General features: G+C 35.5%; 1 pseudogene; it reads left to right on the forward strand.

Annotated features, from left to right (window-relative positions):
* The window catches only part of LOC100519183, an 81,466-nt pseudogene continuing 55,545 nt past the window's right edge, over positions 1,308-27,228 (forward strand).

Consider the following 27,228-nt stretch of genomic DNA (forward strand, 5'->3'; position numbering starts at 1 on the left):
AAAAATAAGGGTGTACAAATGGAAAGAGAATAGGCTATGTAGTCTAGAGGCTTAAAACCCAACAGTGTTCTTTGGAATTTTTAGTTCTGCCTCAGTGGCTTGACTTTCCTAGCCCTGTCCTAGAGACTGCCTTTTGTTTCTGTGTCATGTAATAAAGACTGCAGTAGAGACCTGTATATGCTACATTTTTGGCTAAGTGTTATTTTGTGAGATGCTGCGTTCCAGTTTCTTTCATGTTAGAATTTCAGATTGTGATCTTAGTGTCAGAGTTTAAATTCCTTATCTTCTTGAAACATGCTGGGTATGATAAACATAAACTTGGTGGTATAGATCTATGCTTTAACATACTAATGTATGGAAATCAAATAAGCTTACTCCTTCCAGTCCAGCTTAAGATATCCTGTTGTCTCCTCCTGTGATGTACACACACCTTGTGATCTCATATCACATTAATCTTTCTCTTCATTAGAGTTAACTGGTGCCACCAGGGAGGCCATATCTGCTGGGAGATTTTCCAAACTACTGTCACTGTCAATTTTTGCCTTATAATTATTATACTCCTCACAGGTAGTGATTGTTTATTTACACAGTCAACAAATAGTGAGTACTTTGGTCAGGGACTAGCTAGATACCAAAAGTAGTTTATTTATTAAGATGATAAATAAACCCAGAAGGATATACGATTTGTACTAGTATTGATAAAGTAGAAGTAATACAGCTATAGTAACAGCACAAGGGTATCCTAAGAAATTGTAGGACATTGGAGTGATCCCTTAAAATTAACTTGAGTTATTGATTTTATTTTGGTTAGAAGAATCTTTGTCTCTTTTCAGAGTATGTATTGATTCACTGTTGTAGAGTTTCTTATAATAAAGTTAAAACTAAATAAATTTACCTTTCCACCATAATCTTTTCATATTACACCACAGTCATCAAGCAGTGGAATTATCACTTCACTGGCCAGATCGTAACTCACAAAGCCAGCATTTTTATCAGTTTTTCCCTTTAATATGCAAACTTCATCTGTTCTGGACCTTAGCCTTCCTGAATTCACTTGTGACCATCCACACCTGCTTCATCTTTATCCAATTGTTTATTTCAGGCTTTCCTTAAAAGCAGAGCTGGAAAGAGGGGCTTTTGTGTATGTGGTTTGTTTTGAGAGGTGATCCCAAAGAGTAAGAGTAGAGGGCCAAAAGAGGTGTGACAAGAAAGCAAGGAAAGTTGAACTAAGCAATGAGTTACAAGCTGATCCTACTGTGGGCAACTAGGGTCCAATTCTGCTAGAATTCTCTGAGGATTCACGTACAATGTACTTCACCATTGTCTGCTTACGAATTGAAAGAGACAGGTATGAATCCACTGAATTCTGTATCTCACCGGTAAAGGGTTGACCTGTAACCACCATAACAATTTGCTGGGAAATGCATCAAGAGGGCTGAGCAGAAGCCTAGAATCAGAAAGTGAGTAGCTACGGTGAGATGCTTTTGGTTTATAACTGGGCACATCTGTGCTCCACAGTGAAGACTGGAGTGAAGAGAAGACTGAGAGACTATGGGGACGGATAAGTCATCCGGCACATACATCCTCTGTCTTGACTTGAAATCTCACCTCATTCGAATTCTTCCTAGGTAAGCACACTGATATCTTCAAATGTTTATAGATTAGCATCTTCATTGCAACAAATTTTTGTGGTAGAAATAATAATTAATTTTAAACTCTACTCCGTAATTTGACATGTACCAAAACCAAAAATTTAAGTATTTGCTAGGCTGTACAGATTTCAGTTTCTTAAACCCTTATTTCATTATTTCCATTTGTTGGCAAATCCCAGTTATATGTGCCCTATCAACACTTCACCGATCTTTCACTTGGTCCTTTTCACCTAAAAACTGTCAACTGTCAATTGATTACATCCTCTTTCTTGAACTGTTAATTCAGCCTGTATTTACTGTTCATTAACTCTGCATCTTAGTTTTGTCTTTTTATGTTATCCATATATTTTTGGTCATTGCTTTTCATTTCCCAGTTGCACAGAACATCTGCTGGTTTGGGCTATCAAAAAACTCTTCCTCCATTCCCCTGGTAACCACATACCCATTACTTTGGTGAAATACTTCACCCTCTCCCAACTCACTTATTTCACACAGGAGCTAACAATCATAGTGTTCCACTCTCATGGCCTAAGGGCAGACATATGACATCTTGCACTGTCTCCAGAACAAAATACTGCAACCAGCAATAGGCATATGACTCAAGAAAAATCATTCTGGGCCTTACCTGCCCCATCTTCTCACTGGAATTACCATTTCCCAGGACTTCACTTTCTTGGTAACAAGAGACCTGAAAGACACAAGATAACATGCAGAGAAAATTAAAGATGTGACAGAATGGAAAGGGAATGAGATTTGAGCCATCTTTGATTCTACTTAGAACTAAATTTATTGATTTTTAGATTATATTATAATAAGTTAATATTACAATAGATCATAGTATTAATATTGTTAAAAATACTAACAACATAGATTATTAAAATCAGTATGATTGGTGTTCCCATTTGGTGCAGCAGAAATGAATCCGACTAGTATCCATGAGGATGCAGGTTTGATCCCTGGCCTCACTCAATGGGTCAGGAATCAGACTTTGCTGTGAGCTGTGGTGTGGGTTGCAGATATGGCTTGGATCCTGTGCTGCTGTGGCTGTGGTGTAGGCTAGCAGCTGTAGCTCCGATTTGACCCCTAGCCTGGGAACTTCCACATGCCCTAAAAAAAAAAAAAGGCAAAAAAAAAATCTGCATGATTTATAGATTATTATTTATAGATGTATAGATTTATTAGCTCCCCAAATCAAACCACAAACAGGATAAGCGTTCAACCAATGCATATTACTTTTTCAGAAATTACTTTAGGTAGAATTTCTGTTACTTGCATCCAGAGTTCTGATTACTTCACTAAAAATATCTGTCATCGAAATAGTAAATGTCAAAAATCTCTAAAAATTTCCAGCCTCTACACCACAAGTATTCAGAAGTCACCCTTCAGAAGCTTTAAACTTATGCCTTTACTTAGGAGTAAAAATGTGTGTGTGTGTATTTTAATTCTAACAACATATTAAGCTTTGAAAAATTAGAAAATGTTTCTATTCACCACACCTAGTTTCATCTGTGTATATAGCACAGTAAGAATTACGTGTTTGGCACCGTGTGCTCTCTAATCTCCCAGAAACTACCCTTTTCATCACTCTTCCCAGAACCCCATCTTTCTAACAGAAGGGGCTTTCGTTTTCCCTTGAGTCTGGAAGCAACTACTTTAATATCTTCTCCTTCCAGAGGCAGTATTCAAATTCTTCTCTAAGGCTATAATCCTCATCTTAAGGGTGGAAGGTCGTCAGGAAAAAAAATGCTGAGAAGGGGTCATTTAGCAAGATAATAATTCAAAAATACCATCATTACATTTGGGAATCAATTAATGTATTAGTATTGATCCTACTAGTTAAAGTAAATACCCTGTAGTTATTTCAGTAAGTAACAAAAAAAGGCAGAATCACTCCTGGATAGAAGAAAAGAAACATGTAGAAACATCAGAATAGAAAATTAACCTCCTTGAAATGATAAAGAATTTTTTAAACCAAATCCCAGTATCACAATTAAAAGTGAAATACTACAGTCATTCCCATTAAAATCGGGAACAAGACAAAGACATTATTATTTTTTAACATTATCTGGAGATTCTGTCCAAAGTAATAAAGCATGAGACAGAAATAAGAGATATTACGGTTGGAAATGAAACAAAATTAGCATTACTTGCTGGTGGCAGAAATGTGTATGTGGAAACAGAAGAGAACTGAGGTATAATGTCTTAGATTGGATTTATCTTAAGAACAGTAGTTATGTTTTAGATTAATATTTAAAAATCAGATTGTGCTCCACTGCACTTAAAATATAGTACTTGAAATATGTTAAAAAATATTTCAACTGAATATTCTAAGGCCAAAATTACACCACCCTGAAAGCACTAAATAATATACACTTTATATACACACAACCACTGCCTAGGAATATCACTGTGTGAATCTATATGAAGAAAATTATAAATGCTGTGTTATTCCAGATCAGTTATATTGTGTTTATGAGTAATTGCTCTAAATAACCTCAGTTTGTTTCTCAGTCATTTTTCATGTCCTTAGTCAGCTGGAAGGGCACTCTCTTCATAAAGTGTTCATTCAGAGACCCATGGCATGGGAAAAAGGAAGGAAGATGAAATTTTTTCAGCAGAGTCCTGTACCACTTCTGCTTATGTTTAATTGGCCAAAGCAAGGCAGATAGAATGTCTAATTTCAAAAGGGTAAGGTGGTGCAATACTAGCCACCATCTAACTAAAAAGATATAGTATTTCACTGCAATACCCAATCCAGAGATTAAAAATGCAGACTCCAGAAACAGGGTCTGGGTTCAAATCCTGACTCTGACAATTGCCCCTAAGTATCCTTGGGTCACTTTACCTTGCTGTGATTTGTCCTCCTCATCTGAAAAGCAGAAACAATGAGTATATAGTTTATTGAATGGCATTACTGTTTTACGAATTTGTGAAAACTAATTTGTCGAGCAACTATTTTGTGTCAAGCATATAATTTTCCAGGTGTTTAGATATACCCATGAACAGTCACAGAGCCCTGCCTTTGAGCAATTTGGCTAAATACATCCCAAGACCTGAAAGACGCATAAGCTTTAACCAACTAATTATACTTTTCTGAATTCATCCTAAGACTATATCAAAAATGTAAACAATAATTCTATGCTAAAGAATTTTACTGAAGTGTTATTTATAACAGTACACAGTTGAATAGCATTCTAAACCTTAAACAATAGGGAATTACTTAATAAGTAATGATCAATACAAACAATATTATATTATGTAGTCATTGAAAATGATATTTCCAGATTACTTCAATGAAATAAAATGTTCTCCCTGTGATACTAAGAGCAAGAAGCAGTGTACAGGACCTTAACTGATTATCATTTTTTTAGCTATACACGTATATAACATTTACTTATAGATCTATATAGTTATATACAATATGTAACAACAAAGTATTATTTCTTTGCATTGATGTGATTATCTTTTATATTCGTGTATTATGTGCTTTAAGTTTTCCTGCATTGTATATGTATTGCTATTATAATAAAATAAAATTAGGTATATATGTAAAATATAATAAAATATCTAAGAAGCATCTATGTAGTTAAACTATACACCTATGGGTATATTATACCACTGTTATCAAGTACATGAATATTTGAAATAATATAGAGAAAAAGTTTTTAATTTGCTGAAAATTCAATGCCATGAGGAAATTCTAGGTAGGTATCAGTCAGTAATTGTTGCCATTCTCCATGATGGTTGTTCTCAACTTTTAAATTTTTTAATCCAGATACTGAACCCCACTGATTGCCATTTATCTATATAGGCGGGTAGATATTTCACATCATTGATTAACTCAAGGTCGTGCTCACCCAGGATCACCCCTCAAATATGAAAATTAATGTCAAATAATCCTATGTGCATACTGCTTTCCTTCAATTTGGAATACCAAATAAACTAAACGATTCCAAAGGCATCTTATTTCTTACCTGCAAAATCTGTCAATCCTATGGTTCACCTACTGCTACTCCAATCCCACCACCTTTTCACTCTTGTAAAGCCCTACTTGTGTTTTAAGACCAACTAAAATAACATGCTTAGGATCTTTCCTAAAAGTCACATACAACATTTCTTCAGTGATGCCATCACTAGTTGAATATTGTGTTTAAACATTAACATTATTTGCATGTTATTTGTCTTTTAGTATACCTCAAAGTACTGGGAGTCCCACAGGTAATTGAACATTTTCCTCCTGCATATAGGTACTTGGTAAATAGAAATCAGAGGCAATAGAACATAGTGGATTAAAAAACCTGACATTTGACATCTGACTATATTTTATGATTTGCAATTCAGAACCTATTTTGCTATTATACCATAATGCCTAGAAAAACTCCTAAGATTCCACAAGTGAAACTCCAATAAAAATACTCAAAGGTCTGCCTTACAGCTACTCTGGAGTTTATTTATTTATTTTTATTGAGAGAAAGGCTAGATGAACTTGATAATGACTGGTAACAAATTCCAAAAGTGGATAATATCAAAACAATGCTCAGTATCCTCAATCACAGTTTAATACTGCTTTTTAAAATGTTTAATTTCTGAATTGTTCATCATTTTCAAAGGTCAGAACATTCATACCAATAGCAGTGACAAGAACATAATGGGAGAATTTAATGAATGTGTTCTTTCAAATTTATTTGGCAATATGAACTAAAACTGGCCACATTTCTCGACAAAGCATCTTATATAATGAATACAATTTAATGCTAGAGCTAGGGGGCCTTGAAAAGAGTTCTACTTAAAAACCTTAGAATTTAAGTTAAAAAAAAATATTTGTTGAAACTAGCCATTCAGTGTTCAAGTGTGTAGGAAGCAATTAGATTCCCCTCACAGCTGCAAGAATATTATTGGCACCTGTGCCATCCTTATTCAAATAACAAAAGTTAGGGTTGGTTTTTATACGTGGATGTGTACATGTTACATAAAGGAGTAACAGCTCCAATTCAGAGTTGAGTGAGTGGAACTGAAAGTGCTCAGTGCCATTTTCCAACTAGTTCTAACTCTGAAAGACTTTTCCCACTTACCTCAGTGCAATGGCCTCACTTTGTTTTTTAAAGGGTTTATCTCTCTTCCTTGTCCTTCTCTAGGCATATTCATATGGCATACATCTAAGACTCGAAGTATTGCATTACAAAGGTGGAAAGTACCCCACTATCCGTATTCTCAAGTATATTCTTTGGGAGACGCTTGTGAAAAAGAATTGTGTGTTCAAACGAATTTATTAAATGTGGTTTACACTATCCCCACCTTAAGATTCACACAATGAAGATTACTACATTAAACATTCTGAGACACTCTGCAATAGAGAAACTAATTTGACTTGGATTAACCCAGAACTTCAGAAAATTATTTGTTAACAGACCATTTTTATTACAAATCACTGTCTTGACAATATTTGGGTTTTGTGGTTTATTTTTAAAATGACTGTATTTGTAAATATATTTTATAAGAACTAAATATTTCTCTAGTTATTTTCCTATTTTAATGATTTAAGGAGTTCAGAGTCCCACATCAGTCAATTAAAGCTAGATTAGTGATGCTGGCTAAATTAATTATTACTGAAAAATCATCCCCCTTTGACAGATATGGCTAATAAATGAAAGTAAACAGGCAGCACTTTATCAACAAACATTATAACAAATGTCATTTCCCATTAACAAACATAACTGTATCTTTTATGTACTGAATGTTTTTATCCCTCCAAAATCCATACTTTGAAACCTGAATCATCAACGTGATGGTATTTGGAAGTGGGGCCTTTGGGAGGTAATCAGGCTATAAGGGTGAAGCCCTCGTGACTGGGATTAGTGTCCTTATATGAGGGAACAGGAGATGGTTTCTCTCTAGCTCTTTTTCTTTCCCCCTACATGAGGATGCAATGAGCAGACAAGCCAGTTGCAAACCAAATAAGTGCTCTCAGCAGACACCCGACCTGCTGGTACCTAGATCTTGGACTTGCACCTTCCAGAATTGGGAGAAATAAATGTTTGCTATTTAAGCGCCATCTATGGCAGCTCAAATTCACTATGACAGTATCTATCCTTAAAGTTATAAATCCAAGGAACTTAGACAAAAATCTATTAATTATACGGTGAGAAAATTAAATTATGTTTTCTGATTTCTAGCATGTAATAAGCATTTTTGAAATTTCTTCTTACCTATCAATTTCCTATCAATTAAGAGCTCAAACCACTTTTGTGAAGATTCCCAGACTTTCAGTTTTCTTCATTAACTGCCGTTCAGCCTTTTGAGTTCATATTTAGTTATCTTTGCAAGCCATGGCTGAATTACATAATATGAGGCATATACATTTTCAGCTTCTACAAATCCCTATAACAGCCCACTGAGATTTATTAAGCACTTACTTTGTTCCTAACTTACTGCTAGGTGCTGGGATACATCAGTAAAGCAGATATTCTCTCTCATCACATAGCTTACTCTCCTGTACTGAGTATGGAAAAATCAATAATTACACAAAGTAATAATTGATGAATGCTATGAAGAGGAAATACATTTCTTTCTGAGGAAACTGAGAGTGAGTTTTGATGGGAGAAAAGAAAAGGTGGGCTAGTTACAAAAAAGGCAGTAGAGAGGAGGGCTAGAGAAAAGAGAGCTGGGTAGAGGCTGAACAAAAGCCAGCTCCAGGGCAAAAGCAGCACCCTAATTTGGAGAAATTCAAAGATTAGGGAGGTCACTGTTTAGAATGGAATAACTCCACGGAGATTAACCTGGAGAAATAAACGGGGCCTCTTAAGAGACATCTGTATCTTTATCCTAAGAAAGCCCACAAAAAAGGCATTCTATTATTTTAAGTAAGGGTGTGAGATGATCTTGTCCACCATTCCAAAATATACCCAGCCTCTATTATGAAGAAGAGATGAGAAGACGCCAATATAAAAACAGTAAAAACACTTGTGATGGTATTGAAATTGTCTAAATTTTAACAACTCAGAAATGTAATTTATTTTTTTAATAAAAAGTGTATACATGTTCTTTATATGCAGGGAACTGGGTATTTAGATAAATAGGATTCCCTTAGCCAGACCAGTCTCAGTCTTTAATACTTTACTCTAAGGAACCCTGTAAGAATGTTAGAGAAAATGTGGTAGAAATATTGAGAAATTTTTATTTGTTGTACTTTGCTTTTAGGACAGAAAAACAGCAATCAAGAAAATAAGCTAGTAAAGTGGGCTTTTAAAAAAATAAAGATATTGCTCTTGGATTCCTAACTACTTGTTTATAAATTTAGGACTTTCCACATACCTTTAACTTGATCTGCTATGCCTCCACATAACTAGAAGTCAAACTCATATTCAAGACCCTAGTGCTCTGGAAAGCCTTTAATGTTAAGCAAAGGGTAATACATCTTCAATGGTTTGGACAATTCAAAAACCACCTCAAAATCTAGTCACTTATGATGGAGCATGATGGAGGATAATGTGAGAAAAAGAATGTATACATGTATGTGTGACTGGGTCAACTTGCTGTAGAGTAGAAAATTGACAGAACACTGTAAACCAGCTATAATGGAAAAAATAAAACACTCCAAAGGTCCATGACTTCTAGCCATCTGTAATTTTGAAGTCACAAATTTGAATCATCGTACTAAGAGGATGGAACAGGATAAAGTTGCTGCCTACCTCTGCTCCTCCATATCTGTTTTTGTCATTCACACTAATTGCTATTCAGAGACTATCAGAGAGTGATTTTAAACTCTTTGTTTCAAAAGAAGTTTGCTGGTATTTATGAATCTGAGTATTTGTGAAAGGACAATAGGATTACTTATTTCAAATACCAAGATTTTTTTCTTCATAAGGCAACAAATTAGCTTGACATTAGAATGGAAAAAGATTTCAAAGTAATCTTCCAACTCTAAATTGTTATAACTTTCCCATTTTACAAAGATACTCTACACAATAAAAACAAAAACATGTAATTATATTAATATGACCATTCACACTTAGAGTACCTCCAGTTTTCCTCTGTGAAAAATAAGAATTATATCTATTTCTAAACATACTTGTCAATATTAAAGGAACTTTATTTATGACAGAGTAGTGAAAAAATAAGAGATAATTATCATAATTACTGTTCAACCAAGAAATAGAATTGCCCATAACATTCCACTCCATGAGCATTCTGATCATGTGAAGATTTTTGTTTCAGTAATTGGAGATCTAGGGCTACCATCATTATTTGCAAAAAAAAATTTCTGTTACCAAAATATAACAATCAATTCTCTTGAAAACTTTCTAAAATTGAATTTCAGTGCTGACTGTGCAAGATGTTACAGTTTAAAATATGTATGTATACCTGCTGACCTCACTGAAATAGGATTTGAGAATCTCTACTTTATAGCCAATGTGATTAAAACTTCTTTGGTCCTATGCTTCTTCTCTATGGGATCCTCCTTGTTAAATCAGAGCCTTTTTCATCTGGAGTTAATAGGCATGAGCCATTCCTTTGTAACATACGAAGCCCAGTCAAAACACCACCTTTTCTGAGAAGAAAAAAAAAACAAAAACACTATCAAACACCCACGAATAACACTCGTACTATATGCCAAGGACTATGTTCTGTCCACAGATCTGGAGAAGAGAAAGACCTCTGCTTTCAAGTTCATATCCCACTGGCAAAGAGAGGCTGAATGCAGGCTACAGGGTGAATTGCGTACACACAGGATATGACTGGTGTGAAAAGAAGAGACACTTTACTCACTGGAGTAGAGCAGGTTGATGAAGAAGAGAAACCTAGAGGAGTTTGTAGACCTTGCTTCTGCTTAAGTGTTGAATGGAAGTATAGACTTTACCCTTAAAATTATGAGAAGTCCCCAAAGGGTTAAACCATAATGAACAGTGTGGCTTCTCAGGGGATGGTAGAGACATTCCCAGGTGAAAATTTTGCATCCATTGATAATAACATTTATTAGGCAAATAATGCTGTGGAAGCACTTGTTATTATTGCCATTTTATCATATAATCTTTCAGATGTCTAAGCCTCATGTTTTCAATTTGGGGGTAAATTTTTGAGAACTGGAACAATGATTGTTTCTTTGTATCCTGCATAAAATCTTGTCTATGGCCTCGCACACAATCCATATTTCCTAAGTAAACATTTACATTTCAACTAGAATAGGTTTAATTTTATTCAGGATAAGGCTTCTATGGTGATTTGGGGGAATATGACAAAAAAAAAACAGGTATCTTGATATAGACATTATGATGTTGATATCTTGATACAGATATTCATATTTATATTTATCCACTGGAGGCTAACATCCTTAACTACCCATTATGCTATATATTTCTTACATAAGATGTGCATGTTTTATGTACAAGCCATGATATATATCTTAAACTATCATAGATACCAGGCTAGAGAGATATTATTAAGATGACTGCATATATTTTGTATGTGAAGAAACAGATTCAGAGAAGCTAGGTAAGTTGTCTGGAGTACTACCAGTGGCTAATAAGTAGTTATCTCTGGACATAAGTGCCCATAGTTATTAAATACAGTCAGGGAATACTTTTAATGGCAAGAGCACTCTAGGGAATAAATTCTAAGGAGCCTAATGTAAAAATAAACAATGTTACTTTGCTTCTGAGAGTCAAAGACTAAAATCGCATTCTTCCATAATGAAGTAACAAAACAAAACGATGTTGTCACTACATTTAGATATGCCCATGGGTGTGGCTAAGAACTACTAGTTTCAGCTAAATCACCAAGATGAAGCATCACTGTGCTCCTTTATGTTTCTAGAATCTTTCCACATTGAATTTTTGGGCGACCTTAAGGAATTAATTTGACGCTTTATTCTGCTTTTGACTTTAGTCTTCATTAGTCTTCAAAGTATAATGAGAGCCTGTGACCAAGATTTTGAAGTGGTTATATTACTCAAAGAGCCTGGATATAATTTTTTTATGGATAATGACAATAATTATGGTAAGAATTACCATCATTCTTTGTATGCTATAGCTAAGCATTTAAATAAATCCTCTACATAGTTTATCTTATTTAATCTTTCAACAGCTCTGAGTAGCTACTAGCAATACTCCAAGTTTACAGATGAGGACATCACAATTTATTTTTTATTTATTTATTTATTTATTTTGTCTTTTTGCCTTTTCTAAAGCCGCTCCCGTGGCATATGGAGGTTCCTAGGCTAGGGGTCTAATTGGAGCTGTTGCTGCCGGCCTACACCATAACCACAGCAACGTGGGATCTGAGCCGCGTCTGCAACCTATACCACAGCTCACGGCCACAGCAGATCCTCAACCCACTGAGCAGGGCCAGGGATCGAACTCGCAACCACATGTTTCCTAGTCGGATTCATTAACCACTGCGCCATGATGGGAACTCCAACATTACAATTTAGAGTTGGGCAATTTGCTAAATACCATACAATGAGGAAATGGTAGAACAGGGATTTGAAACCAGGTTGGGGTGGTGGGGTGACTTTAGAGCACCTCCTTGTGGTTCCTTACACTCTGTTGAAAAGAGCAAGGTATTCAAGGCATGTATGAACATAAGAAACACCACAAAATGTTTGGGAAATTTCCAATAATTCAATGTGAGGCAAGATATTTCAGCAAAAGGAGACTATGTTTTCTCTTTAGAAGACAAGAATTTGTGACAAGATCTCTCCTCCATGTTATTACATTTTTGGTTTATGTAAATAAAACTCAAGTGTACTAAAGCAATTCAGAGAGTTGTTGAAGCAAAGATGAGATGATCCCATCAGATATTATCCGCTTAAAGGACTAGAAAATTGAAGAAAAACAGAATCTAGGCAACTTTAAAAAAAACTCTGGTTTATCAAAATGTTTTCAATTCTTAAAAGTTCAATATGGATAATGAATCATTCAATTTTGCTACTGTTTCCCCTCCTAAACAGTCAGTATGCATTTACTCTGGTACCTATTTCTAATCAAGGATGTAAAGCAAATTATTCTAAACTAAGACTCGTTTTCTCAACAGGTATTCTCTTCCCAATTCCATTAAACTCGGAAGTGCTTAGACATTTTCCAGAAATGAACACTGAAAAACCTTCTTATGACAGTCTGCCCCTATCATATCTTCACTGAGAGTTAAATGAAACTTAGTCTCAGTTATTGCCCCATTCAAATAATTCAATTGCCTCTTACTTAGAATAGTCACTGATGTTAACAACCCTTGGTTGACTTCAGATTCAGCATTTTTCTTCCACTGTAAGTAGAGCAATTCCATTTCATTCACTTATATATTACTTCTAGTCCCTGTAACCAAGGTTTAGTCACCCCATGATTTGTCTACATATATCATAAAGAACATTTCTTTTTGTAAACCATACCATCTAGACTCGCATATAAGGCAGAAGTGTACTTATATAGAACCTATTATAGACAGAAAGAGCAGAAAGAGACTTGATCTATGAGGTCTCTGAAAAATATCACCTATTTATAGAGGACAGATGATAGTTGGGACAGAGGCTCTGTGCAATTCTGATTCATCATCATATGATCATTGCCGAGGTAATATCTTTCCAAGCTTTTGGCTTCCAATTTCTTTCTCTACCTTGCTCTAAAACTTTAAAGATCACATGTTATAGCCTTAAGACATTCTCATGTATATAGTTATCAAATCCAGCAACACAAAGGATGTCCTTATTGACTGTGTTCTTACTGGGTTACTTTATTCTTGCTCACTGGAAGTCCTTATGAAGAAGTCATAGTGTGTCAGGACTACAAACTGAAGGATTCTGCAGAGCTGCTATTTATTTCCAGTCACTTGTCTATTTGAAAAGGAAACTTTAAAGCTGTGATTTTTGCCTGGGCTCTACTTAGTTTATGACAGTCCTCAAATCACTTCAAAGAGGAAAGAGAGTTAACTGGTGATATGGTGACTGCTGAAGACAAAAAACTATGAAATGCTGACCCCAATTATATCCATAAATTTCGAGGTATTTTTCTTTAAAAATGAGGTCTAAACTCCATACAGAAAATCTTTTGAGTTTGACTGAAGCCTGATGTTCACTGCCTAGAAGGCTGATGTACAAAGTCACATTTGGCAATGGAGAGAAAATTGCAAGCATACTGGTCCCTTGCAGCTCCTGGACCAAGGAAGCTGTGCCTGCAATGTTGCAGGACTCCTACATTGTACTATAAAAGCCCTCAACAACCTAAAAAGCATCTTCTAGAGGCAGAATATTTTACTGGTTAAAAGCAGAAATGTAATAGTCTTCAATCCAAATTCTGACTCTAGTTCTTAAAAGTTTGTGCTCTTAGACAAGATATTTAGCATTTAACTTTTTATAAGAGTGGAGATGATAAAAGTGACTATGCCGTAGGTTTACTGTCAGGATTAAATGAGAATATCACACACAAGTTTGACATACAGTTTTATGTATTAAAATGTTATTTATTTTATTTAGCTATTTTAGTTTGGTTTTTAGTTTATTATTCACAAGTGATTAGAAGGACATAATTCAGGAAATAATGTTCTGTCTTTTCTTCCTTTGGCATCTAGAGGGGCACACAACACACCCCCCCCAAACACACGCACACATATATCTAAAGATTGAATTTGCTTACCTCAACAAAATTTGGAGGGAAAAAAAAAATTGGTCAGGTGGCCTTGGTTATGAACATAATCAAGCAAAACTGGAAAAGGGAAATATCACTATTTGAGAAGTTTGGTTTTGTTCGCAAGTCATCAAACCAACATTCAGCTCCCATCCTGTTAGGTTAAAACTTTTCTAGCAGTACTGTCTGCTCTTGTTTTATTGATGAAGGTTACAGGATAATAGTTTGGAAATGGCAACTCTCCCAAGGGGTCAGATATACTGGAAATGCAAAATGCTGGTAATCCTGTCAGAATAACTAATTCGTTAATACTTGCTGGAAGGTTTCCAAATTAATTTGGAAAGTCAGTAGTTACCACACAGACTTGAATAAATGCCCTAATCCTTTTCAGCTTTTTATTCTTTAAGTCACTAAATTTTCCTCAAGTTTAGCACTTTCCTCTGTTAGTTCTCAGTAAGAGCAGCTACTTTCATCCAGATCATTTCCAGCCACCCAATATCACTGCAAGGGAATGACAAAAGCTGCAACTTGGAAGACTGGGTAGGATTTTTATGGCAGAGAGAAAGAGACAAAGTGAGAAATCGCACTCTGGTTAGTGTTAATATGATCAGAAAACAGAGACAAGTAGGGAATCCCTGTTCAGAAAAATGATGAAATAACATTTAGGTTAAAATTATGTTGAATTTCCTGTTTTTAATTCTACATCATCATCACTGATCTCAGAGGTTTGGGGTTAGGTGTCAATAAAGGCATGAATATGACATTTGGAAGGTAGAAGACATGGAGAGTCTATCAATTTTGGGAACATGGGCAAATGTTAAGATTCACAGGTAGCTTCAGGGCAAACGCTTGATAACTACCCTCTTAGGCTTTGTGAATGTCCTAGGTGAACTTGACAGTCACAATGGCCTCTATAAACTCTTGACAACTCCTACTCTGGTGTTCAGGCTGACATTGGTGGAGGAGGAGTCTTAGGGTTTCCTCAGAAACTGATCCTGAGTCAAAGATTCAAATGCAAATAGTTAGTAGAGTAGTAATCCCAGCAAAAACCAATACAGACATTTAGAAAACAGGGAAAGAGACCAGCTCAGCAGGTGAGGGCTGAAGAACGGGTGCTGTGAAACTTAAGAAAAACTTAACATAAAACAAGACACAGAGACACTTATCTTAATTAAAGGTGGGAACCAGGAGACTCAAGGTCTCAGGGACTAAGAGCACCACTGCTTTTATTGTGCTCTGTAGGATTACATCAAGTGAGGAGGGCGCTACAGGTGCAGGATATAGTTTTTTTTTAATTTATTTTAAAAGTCACATAGCTGGTAGATGGTTAAGCTTTAATTCTGACCTTTAGGCATTTAACAATCATTAGCATTTGAGGAAGCTTGGCATTAGCTGTCTATGCATAGCATCTAGAGATCATCATTGTGCTTCCGCAAAGGGCTTGCCTCTCTGCAGCAACCCAGTGTGCCTAGGTTTGCACCTCGTTCTCCTTACTGATGCATATTCTGCTAACGACCACTCATAAACCCCTGGGGCCATGAGGTTCCTTTCTCTTATTTTAATAGGACATATCATGCTGTGCAAATGGCATGCCCATCTGCACAGGTCCAGCATGCCTAGACCAATGACTTATGTCCTCATTCAGCTGACCACATGAATAATTTATGCCTTTTGGTCTTTGTTCTTAAGTTATTTACCAGCACTGCGACTGTTTTTCAAGCAGGAATATAGGGTAAAGGTAAAGCAGGACAGACGGAGTTTTCAGCATAGAAAATAGAAGCAAAGAGGCTAAGAAAATATCGTGGAAACATGTCTCCGACAGCAAAGCGGCAACGAATCCAACTAGGAACCATGAGGTTGCAGGTTTGATCCCTCACTTCGCTCAGTGGGTTAAGGATCAGGTGTTATCATGAGCTATGGTGTAGGTCGCAGAAATGGCTCAGATCTGGCATTGCCATGGCTCTGGTGTAGGCCAGTGGCTACAGCTCCAATTAGACCCCTAGCCTGGGAACCTCCATGTGCAGCAGGTGAGGCCCTCAAAAGACAAAAAAAAAAAAAAAAGGGGGGGGGGGGAGAAAACAGGGAAAGGAGAGGAAAAATACAAAGTGCACTAAACCTATGCTATCCCTATGGGTTAATTCTGTCGAAAACTCCAGAGTCCACGTGCAAGTTGCATCTCAAAGTTAACTTGCCTAAGGAATAAAGGAACTGAAATATTTGTATACCAACTTCTGCTTGCCATCTGTTGAAAGCGGCTTCTGAAAAATATCATTTTTCTGTTTTTGTTTTGTCATATTTGGCCTACTCTGAGCTGGGGAAGAGTGGATACGCTATAACAGAAAGCTCTTGGGTAGTCTGGAGTCAGCTATTGTTTTACTGTCACGGAAAAGCCAGAGAGGATATGGCTTTACTCTACTACCTGACAACATTCTGCTTATCTTCAACACCTACCTCAAATAATCTTTGTGAAATCTTCCCTAATGTTCTCTGTTTGGCACCAATTATGCCTGTAACTTTACTTCCTTAGCACTTCCCTTAAAAATTGTTTTAACAGGAGTTCCCTTCATGGCTCATCAGTTAACAAACCCAGCTAGGATCCATGAGGATGTGGGTTCAATCCCTGGCCTCTCTCAGTGGGTAAAGGATCTGGCATTGCCATGAACTGTGGTGTAGGTCATAGACACAGCTTGGATCCCGAGTTGCTGTGGCTGTACCTTAGCCAGCGGCCGTAGCTCCGATTTGACCCCTAGCCTGGGGACTTCCATACACTACAGGTGTGGCCCTCAAAAGCAAAAAAAAAAAAAAAAAAAAAAAAAAATTGTTTTAACAGGTCAGTCTAGTGGAGTATCTGCTGCTCACACTGTGAGTATCTTAGTGTCAGGGACTGTGGAACAGTACACAGTACTTTATCTCCCAAGTCATCTAGCATAATTTCTGAATGAAATACTGAACTTGTTGAGTTAGAAGGATGTGACACAGTAGGGAGCATAATGGTTAGAAATCTAGGTTTTAAGACAAACAGTCCTGTGGTCTAACCCCAGATCCTGCACTTAATAACTGTATATTTTAGGCACGAAATTTATCTCTCTCTTTTTTTTTTCTTTTTCTGGCTGCAGCCACAGCATGTTGAAGTTCCTGGGCCATGGATCGAACCCACACACAGCAGTGACCCAGGCCAATGTAGTGACAACGCCAGACCTTTAACCTGCTGTGCCACAGGAGACCTCCAATCTCTTTAATCATCGATTATTTTTAATCTGTAAAACAGGAATATTGACATGTATTGCAGAGTACTGTAATGATTAAAACTCCTTTCTTATGTCTTTAGTTGTTGCTCTTATTTGCTCTAGTAGTTAGAACTCAGATAAACTGGGAGAAATGAAATAAAGGAATTCTGTACATCAGTGAGGAGGTGGAGTATATGTCATGTTTACTGTTCTTTTAGACTCCAAAATTTTATAAAATAACATAATGCATATTTCCCAGGCTTCGGCCAGCCTTGCAATAAAATTAGTGTCACTTAAATTAATGAAGTTAAATTAATAGTTTCAAACAATTACTTTGGCTCTAGGCTTATTAGCACTTGTGTAAACTCCATCTTCTCCATTCCAAAAATTTCTTTGACTACCTCTGCTACGTATCTTCCCTGACGTCTGAAGGTGGGGAATGTTATTCATTTTGTTTACTTGTGTATCATTAGCATTTAGGACATTGCCTGGAACATGATAGGTGCTCAATAAATACTTGCTACTGAGTGAGTAAGAGAAAGTATGCATGTGGGTGTATGTGTGGTGCAGGCATCCAGATGTTGAATGTCTAGAGGCCTAGGCATTTGAACACATTGTACTTAATGACTAAACTACTTCTGCTACTAAGGCTACTGCTGTTCTTTCCAAAGGCAAAGATATCTGAGACTAAGCTCGTATTAAATTTGCCAAACTTAGAAGGACGCTTTGAAACTATAGAATGATCTTTGAAAATGCTGTGGGAACAGTTCCATTTGAATACGAAGTAGAGTCAGGAAACTGCTAACAAGAGAGGTTACCCAAAGGTACTATAACTTAGAGCAAGGGGAATGCCTGCTATAGCAAATACACATCAAAATGGGATTTGGGTATTAACTCATAAAGTTAGACATGATGTCCAAAGTCTTCCTGGATTCTAGGATTCCAAGTGTACAAGGTGGTCATTAAAATGTCCTAAATAGATTGTTTGAAATGTAATGAAGTAGATACAGGCAGTAAACAAACAACTCCGCATGCTAATGACTCCTAGAAATGTAAGGGTTAAAATAATACCCCTGAGAGTTCACAGTAGTGGCTAAAAAAATGAGTGTTAGATATACCTTGGGTTGTGTCTTCCTTCTGGCACTTGCTAGGTAAGAAATTTTGGGCAACACATATACCCAAAGACTCAATTTTATAAGCTGTAAGTTATAAATAATGCCTAATTCACATAGCTATCATAAAAGATTAAAAGTCCTAATAGCCATTTGTAAAGACTAAAAGTTATATATCTGTCAATGTTTCATACAACCTCTGAAATATGGAAATGTTCAGCAGCAATAGAATATTTCTGTTTTATTTTGTTTGTAATCATAGAGACTTAGAGGCTAGAAAATTTTGGCCATCATTATGCTGTCAATACATCTTCATTCTGTGTTTTGCATCTTTTGCTTCAATAGATGAAATAAAATGCATTCATATAATTTACTATAATTCATAAAGTTAATGTGAATACAGTAGATTAGAAAGCTGACTGATTCTTACTTTTACATTTTTTTTTTAAATTAAGGAGGTTCTTCTGCTTCTTGAGTACTCTATTCTTTTCATCTGTGACTTTCACAGTCATGTTTTTTAGTTTTGTATTTCTGTTCACACGACCTTGAATGAAAAGAGATGCAGTCATTCCTAGCACTTTGCTAAAAACAGGTATTTCCCTTGGTTTCAATCCCTGTTTCCTGGTTATAAGTTTCCTCTCAGGACCTAAGCTTGAGGACCACAGATGTACAAAGACTCTAGACAAAATTTTTGTATCTAAGCAATAATTTTTCAAATGTGGCTGCAGAATTGAGGAAAGGGAAAATCTGCTAGCCCTAACTGGAATTAAGAAAATTAAAATTTATTCTTCAGTAATATTAACTAATACTTGGTTTACTCTTGCCAAAAAGCCTGAATAAAAATTGCAATGTTTAAGGGAGTATAACTCCCGTGATTTTCTATCACAAAATATTACCAGTCTGATTTCAAACTCCAAAATAAGAATACTAATATCTAGCTAATAATATATTTACTATAAGAAACATAATGTCAAAATGCATGAGTGTATATTACTAGATTAAGGGGGCAGAAGCACAATTATTTTTCTTCTTTGTAAAGATCCTGATCTCTGAGACAGAGAAAGAATGTCTTGTCATGCCCTTCCCCAAATATTATGTCCCTTTGGGACAAAACTGTGTTTCAGCTTCAGTCACTGGTGGTGGTTTTCATTTCAAAATCTTAAAATCATAATTAGTGAACATTTTCCTTTGATTTTGTTTTCATGGTTGTATATTTTAGTTTAAAAATAAGATTTTAGTTTCTATTTGGTAGAATGTATTCTGCTAGTCAATGCCATTTTACACTAAAAGGGCCATATAGAAAAGCTTTTGTAATTCTCAATATTGCATTATTTTTTTATTACAGTAATTTTTAAAATTTTGGTATTATATTCAGTAATTTTGGGTTTGGGATATTATACTATTTTCTCTATATTTCATCCAATAGTCACTCTCATCTTCCTTTTTAAACACCATGTCAAGTTTTCTTCTGTATTAAATATTTCACGAAACCTTCTAAAATTAAATACTGACTGATATAGAATAAATTATTTTCAAAAAATATTAGTCTTCTTTTTTTTTTTTTTGTCTTTGTCTTTTGTCTTTTTTGTTCTTGTTGTTGTTGTTGCTATTTCTTGGGCCACTCCCGCGGCATATGGAGGTTCCCAGGCTAGGGGTTGAATTGGAGCTGTAGCCGCCGGCCTACGCCAGAGCCTCAGCAATGCAGGATCCGAGCCGCGTCTGCAACCTACACCACAGCTCACGGCAACGCCGGATCATTAACCCACTGAGCGGCCAAAAATCATTTCTTTTTTTGGTGGAGGAATGTCTTAGTCCATTCAGGCCACTATAACAAAATACTGCAGACTAGATAGCTTAAAAACAACAGAAATTTATATTTCAAAGTTCTGGAGGCTGCAAGTCCAAGATCAGAGTGCCAGAATATTTGGGAGAGTGCCCTCTTCTGGGTCACAGAGTTTTCTTTTTCTTTTTTATTTTTTTGCTTTTTAGGGCCAACTCGCGGCATATGGAGTTTTCAGCTAGGGGTCCAACCAGAGCTACAGCTGCTGGCCTACGCCACAGCCACAGAAACATCAGATCCAAGCTGCATCTGCAACCTACGCCACATTCAGTGCAACACCAAATCCTTAACGCACTCAGCAGGGCCAGGGATCGAACCTGCAACCTTATTGTTTCTAGTCGGATTTGTTTCCGCTGCACCACAACAGGAACTCCTGGATCACAGACTTCTTAATGTATCCTGACATAGCTCAAAGGGCAACTTACCTCTCTGTGACCTCTTTTATAAACCACTAAACCCACGAGGGCTCCACTCTATAACCTAATCATCTCCCAAAGGCCCAGCTTCTTAACACCATCACCTTGGGCATTAGGTTTTCAGAATATGAATATTTGAAGGGCACAAAATTTCAGCCCATAGCAAGAAACAACTAGCAGAAACTCAAAGGACTATGTTGATATGCCTCCTAGATCCTATTTAAGAAGCCAGTACACCCAGACACTAGTCATTGAGAGCTGTGAGTTTGGCTGTTAATGGCTAAGAGCGGCCCCTTTTCAGAGAATTGCCTCTCAAAATGACCACCAAGGGAAATTATGTCTTCTGACCTCCATCAGGGGGCAAGAGCAGAAATAGCCCACACTTAACGTCCAACTGACACTGGGAATCGAAATGCTGAAATCTTGCCTCCAAGTGGCATTTTCTAGAGAGATATTGCTCATCTTTCTTTAGATATATTCCTAGGTACCTATAATACTTATTGTTAGATATAGAAATATAGAATATACACTAACCTTGTATCTAGCCACATTGCTATATATAAATTATATATATGGTGCTTCAAATATTTAATTTATATTTTAAGGATATTACATCTTTAAAAAAACCAGAATAACAGAATACACATTCTTTTCAAGAACACATGGAATATTCTCTAGTATAGAACACATATTAAGACACAAAGAAAGCCTCAACAAATTCAAGCAGATAGAAATTATTTCAAGCATCTTCTTTGACCACAATGGCAGGAAACTAGAAATAAACCACAGAAAGAAAAATGAGAAAAAAATTATTACATGGAGACTGAACAACATGCTACTAAAAAACCAATGGGTCAATGATGAAATCAAAGAATAAATTTTAAAACACTTGAGATAGGAGTTCCTGTCATGGCACAGTGGAAATGAATCTGACTAGGAACCATGAGGTTGCAGGTTCTATTCCTGGATTTGCTCAGTGGGTTAAGGATTCTCCGTTGCCATGAGTTGTGGTGTATGTCACAGATGCAGCTCAGATCTGCATTGCTGTGGTTGTGGTGTAGGCCAGCAGCTATAGCTCCAATTAGACCCCTAGCCTGGAATCTCCGTATGTGTGGGGTGGTTCTAAAAAATCAAAATAAATAAATAAATAAATAAATAAAAATACCTGAGACAAATAACAATGGGAAAAAAAAAAAAAAACACTATGGGGTGCAGCAAAAGCAGTCCTAAGAGGGAAGATCATAGCAATACAGACCCTCCTCGGAAAACAAGAAAAAATACAAATAAACAACCTAACCTATCACTTAAAAATTAGAAAGAGAAGGGCAAACAAAACCTAAAGTCAGTGGAAGGAAAGAAATAATAAATATCAGAGTAGAAATAAATAAAATAGAGATTAAATAAATAATTAAAAAATGAATAAAACTGAGAGCTGGTTTTTTTGAAAGGGTAGCCAAAATTGACAAACCTTTGGCCTGGCTCCTGAATAAAAGAGGACTTAAATAAACAAAATAAGAGATAAAAGAGGAGAAAAACAACCAATACCAAAGACATACAGAAAAACATAAGAGAATACTATGAACAATTACATGCTAACAAATTGGATAACCTAGAAGAAATAGACAAGGTTCTAGAAACTATACAGCTCACCAGAACTGAATCAAGAAGAAGTGGAAAATTTGAACAGACTGATTACGAGAAGTAAAATAGAATCTATTTAAAAAACAAAACAAAATAAAATACTCTCTGCAAAGAAAAATCCAGAACTGATGGCTTCACTGGGAAATTCTATAAATATTCCAAGAAAAACTTATACCAATCCTTCTCAAACTCTTCCAAAAGACTGAAGAGGAGGGAAGACTCCCAAATGCATTCTTTCAAGGCACCATCACCCTGATACCAAAATCACACAAACACACTACCAAAAAAAGAAAATCATAGGCCAGTATCTTTGGTGAGTATAGATGCAAAAATCCTCAACAAAATGTTGGCAAACTGAATACAAAAACATATAAAAAGGATCATAAACCATGACCAAAGGATTCATCCTTATGCCACAAAGATGGTCCAATGTACACAAATCAATCAATGTGATATACCACATTAACAAAAGACAAAAACCACATGATGATCATGATTATAAACAGATGCAGGAAAAAAGGCATTTGATAAAACTCAACATCCATTCATGATAAAAACTCTCACCAAAGTGGGTATAGAGGGAACATAGCTCAGTATAATAAAAGCTCTTTATGACAAACCCACAACCAACAAAATACCCAATGGTAAAAATCTAAAAGGCTTCTCACTAAAATCTAGAATAAGACAAGGATGCCCACTCTCATCACTTCTGTTTGGTTTAGTATTGGAATCATAACCAAAGCATCAGACAACAAAAGGTAGGGGGAAAACTGTCATTATATGGAGATGATATGATACTGTATGTAGAAAATCCTAAAGATTCCTCACAAAAACTACTGTATTTGATAAATGAATTTAGCAGGGTAGCAAGATACAATATTAACACAGAAAAATCTGTTTGCATTCCTTTGCACTAACAATGAGACATCAGAAAAAAAGTTAAAATCTTTTTAAAAATTGCATCAAAAACAATAAAATAAAACAAAAACAAAACCCCAAAACTTAAGAATAAACCTGACCAAGGGGGTGAAAGACTTTTACACTGAGAACTACAAAACTCCTAAGTGTTATCTTTTATCTCTGATTGCCTTTTTTCTTATCTCTCTCTTTTTTTAAACTAGTTTTGCTATGATGAGGCTAAGTGTGGTTGATCTTTGTATTTACTCTGCTCAGGGTTATCAAAGCTCCTTCAGTATCCGGGCTGGTATCTCTTTAGTTTTAAAATTTTCTTTATCATTATATATCTGAATATTTTTCCTGACCTACTTACTTTCTATTACTCCCATACTGAGATTCAAATTATATTTATGTTAAAACTTTCACTGGGCCCTACATGATTCTTATTTTTTTCCCTCTAACTTTATGTTCCTTTTTATTTCGTATTTATCAAGCTGAATTTACCAACATAACTTCCAGTTCACTAATCATCTGTTTTATACTACTAATTTGCTGAGTCTATTGAATTCTTGATTTTATTTATTTATTTATTGTCTTTTGTCCTTGTAGGGCCACACCTGCAGCATATGGAGGTTCCCAGGCTAGGGGTCGAATCGGAGCTGTAGCCACTGGCTTACGCCAGAGCCACAACAACCCGGGATCCAAACTGTGTCTGCGACCTACACCACAGCTCACGGCAACGCAGGATACTTAATCCACTGAGCGAGGCCAGGCATCGAACCACAACCTCATGGTTCCTAGTCAGATTCATTTCTGCTGCACCACGACGGGAACTCCTCTTTTTTTTTTTTTTTTAATTCTTAATTTTAGATATTCTATTTTTCAGTTTCACTATTTCTAAATTCTTTTTTAATATAGTAAACTTTTTTATGAAATTTCTTATGCATTCTCTTAAACATGTTAATCATGGTTCTTTTAAAAGTCCTTAAATGAAAATTCAGGTGTTTGTTACCCTACATGTCTTTGTGTATAATCCTTCTTTCTTTGGTCTTGCTCTTTTGGACCTATTTTATATTATTAATCTTAATTTCTTACTGAATTTTGGAAATTGATATGAAAACTTATAGAGAGTCTGGATCATGTGGTAGACTGTCTTTCTTCTGGCAGCATTATCAACTACTGGCAGCCTCAGCTTGACTAATCTGTTTCTGATTTAACATTATCTTAAATTTATTTTTTTCTGGGTTTATAACTAAAAGCCCTTAGTACTTATCAGTGCCTCTCTTTCTCAATGGGCTCTCACGTCCAATTTTTGCATCTCTAGCACATTAGAACTGCTGAAATATCTGCTTACCTTTTAGTTATCAGTGACTTTTTGCATTTTATGTTTTCAGCATTTTGGCCTTCAGATGTTCAACTTAGGAACCAACAAATGCCTCAAGAAGAAATCACATGCAGAATTCAAGGCTTATCTTTTTTTTCTTCTTCTTTTTCTGGTTTTCTTTTCTCTGTAATCAACCCCTCAAATTGTGAATGTCTTGATAGTTCTAAATTCAAATTTTAGTTTCACTTGTTCAGTGAAACTCTGATATCCAGATTCAGAAAGTAGACCACTACTCACCATTAAAGTCAACAAATTCCCTGAGAAGAAAATTTGGGAATTTTTAATATTATGAATACATAGCTCATCTAATTGTGTCTCCATTATCTCTGATATCTTGGTTTATTAACCCTTAGCTCCTATCTGTTCAAAAAGACGCTTCATCCCCCTTAGGAAAAAGAGCAGCTGTTCTTAGGAAAAAGAATACTAATACTAGCTACCTACCATAAGTCACCTAATACTAGCAAATACCACTTTATGTTTACATTCAACTCCTTTAAAGCATGCATTCAGTTAGTTATGAAGATGAGATTCAAACCTGTGGTTTGATTCTATTTATTTTATTTTTTTATAAATTGATCTATTCACATTAAAACAATGTTTCACCTTTTACAAGAGCTAATAGTGGATTTTTACAATGAACAAATAAAACAGTGAATTATTAAGTAACAAAAAGTTTCAGATAATATGCTAGACTTATTAAACATACTCTAAGGCCCCATTCTATAGTTCTTGAAGAAGTAAAATCAATGTCTTCAATGGATGCCCCCAAAAGTCTCTAAGACCTCTACTAACTAAAATGTCCCAATGAGAAAATTTACATTTTTGACATTTTCTCAACAGAATAAGCTTTTAAAAATCAAACAATTTTATTATAATTTTTACTTGCGTCATTGCACTTATAGGATCCCATTCCCAGAAATTTTTCGTGACTTGAAGACTGTTTTCCTCATTGATGATAACAAATTTCTGTTTAATGTATAAAATTTAAATGAATCTATCCATCTGTGAAACCAGCATTTGATCTATATTACATGAAGTATTTTTATAGGTTTCCTTTTTTCTGTTGTTTCATAAATAATGCATTCTATCAAAATTAATTCAAAAGTCTCCATAAGAACTATTTACAGTAAAAGGAAATTAAAAAGGAAATACTCATTCCTACTTCTTAAATTTTATATGACCATTTTTTAGTGTATTTTTATGTGCCAAGTTTGTTGACAGTTATTTTAAATAATATAAAAGACATTTCTCCCCAGAAGAGTAGTATAATTTAATTAGCAGTATAATATAATTTTTAATGGAAAAAAGAAAAACAAACAATAAATGGACAATCTACTGCTATTCCCCTCATGAGGCCTTAATGTAAGTAAGCTAAAATTTTTAAAATTGTTTGCTTCTTATTGTAATTTAGTTTATTATGGGAACTTAGGAAAGATAAATATTGGTGTTGGATGGAGAACTTGAATCTTATAGAAGGCTAGTTCAGAGGAATTTTAAGATATTTGGACAAAGAAATAAGGAGACTGAATTCTCATATTTTCAGCTTCTTTGCAGTTAGAAAGAATATCTGATGTTAATTAGTAAATCCAGTATAATCTAATCATGTGCAACATTTTGGGGGGATAGCTGGTTGGTCATATGCAACATTTAACAGCTGCATTATACATCAATTTATCAGCATTCTAAAAACCAAATCATTTCTTCTATCTATATTTATAATATTTTTATTCCATATTAATTGAAGGTTCTAAATGGATTTTTCAGTATATTTATAATCTTTGGGAGGAATATCAGTCAAATAAACCTGAATACTGAATAGACTTCTTCCTTCCCCTTTTTGTTTTGGAAAAACAAAAAAATATAAAACATGAAAATCTAAATAGGTGAAGATGGAAGATACTGGCTAAAATTTCTACCAATAATATTTGCTAAGCAAGTATATTTTTTTGTTTTTGTTTTTAGGGCCACACTTGGGGTATGTGGAAGTTCCCAGGCTAGGGGGCAAATTTGAGCTACAGCTGCCAGCCCACACCACAGCAACATGGGATCCAAGCTACGTCTGCAATCTGCACCACAGCTCATAGCAACACCAGATCCCCAACCCACTGAGTGAGGCCAGGGATAGAACCTGCGTCCTTATGGATACTAGTCAGGTTCACTACCACTGAGTCACAATGGGAACTCCTGGTATTTTGATTTACCATTCAACCTCTAATGTTTTGATGTGAGGCCCATGAGTAAGTCAATGACTTGGCAAGAAACTATGGAAATTTCATTTTAAGTTCAATTATGTCAGTTGAGTTACATAAATCATAGATTTATAACTCTAGGTTGAAGGAAATTTGAAGATCATCTAATCTAAGGAATTGTGAAGATCATCTAATCCAATCTAATGGCAAATGGTTTTCATGGTGTATGTCAACTGTGCCTTAGTGGAAAAGAGACCAA

The sequence above is a fragment of the Sus scrofa genome, chromosome 2 (genome assembly GCF_000003025.6).
Source record: "Sus scrofa isolate TJ Tabasco breed Duroc chromosome 2, Sscrofa11.1, whole genome shotgun sequence".
In the NCBI taxonomy this organism is placed as follows: Eukaryota; Metazoa; Chordata; class Mammalia; order Artiodactyla; family Suidae; genus Sus; species Sus scrofa.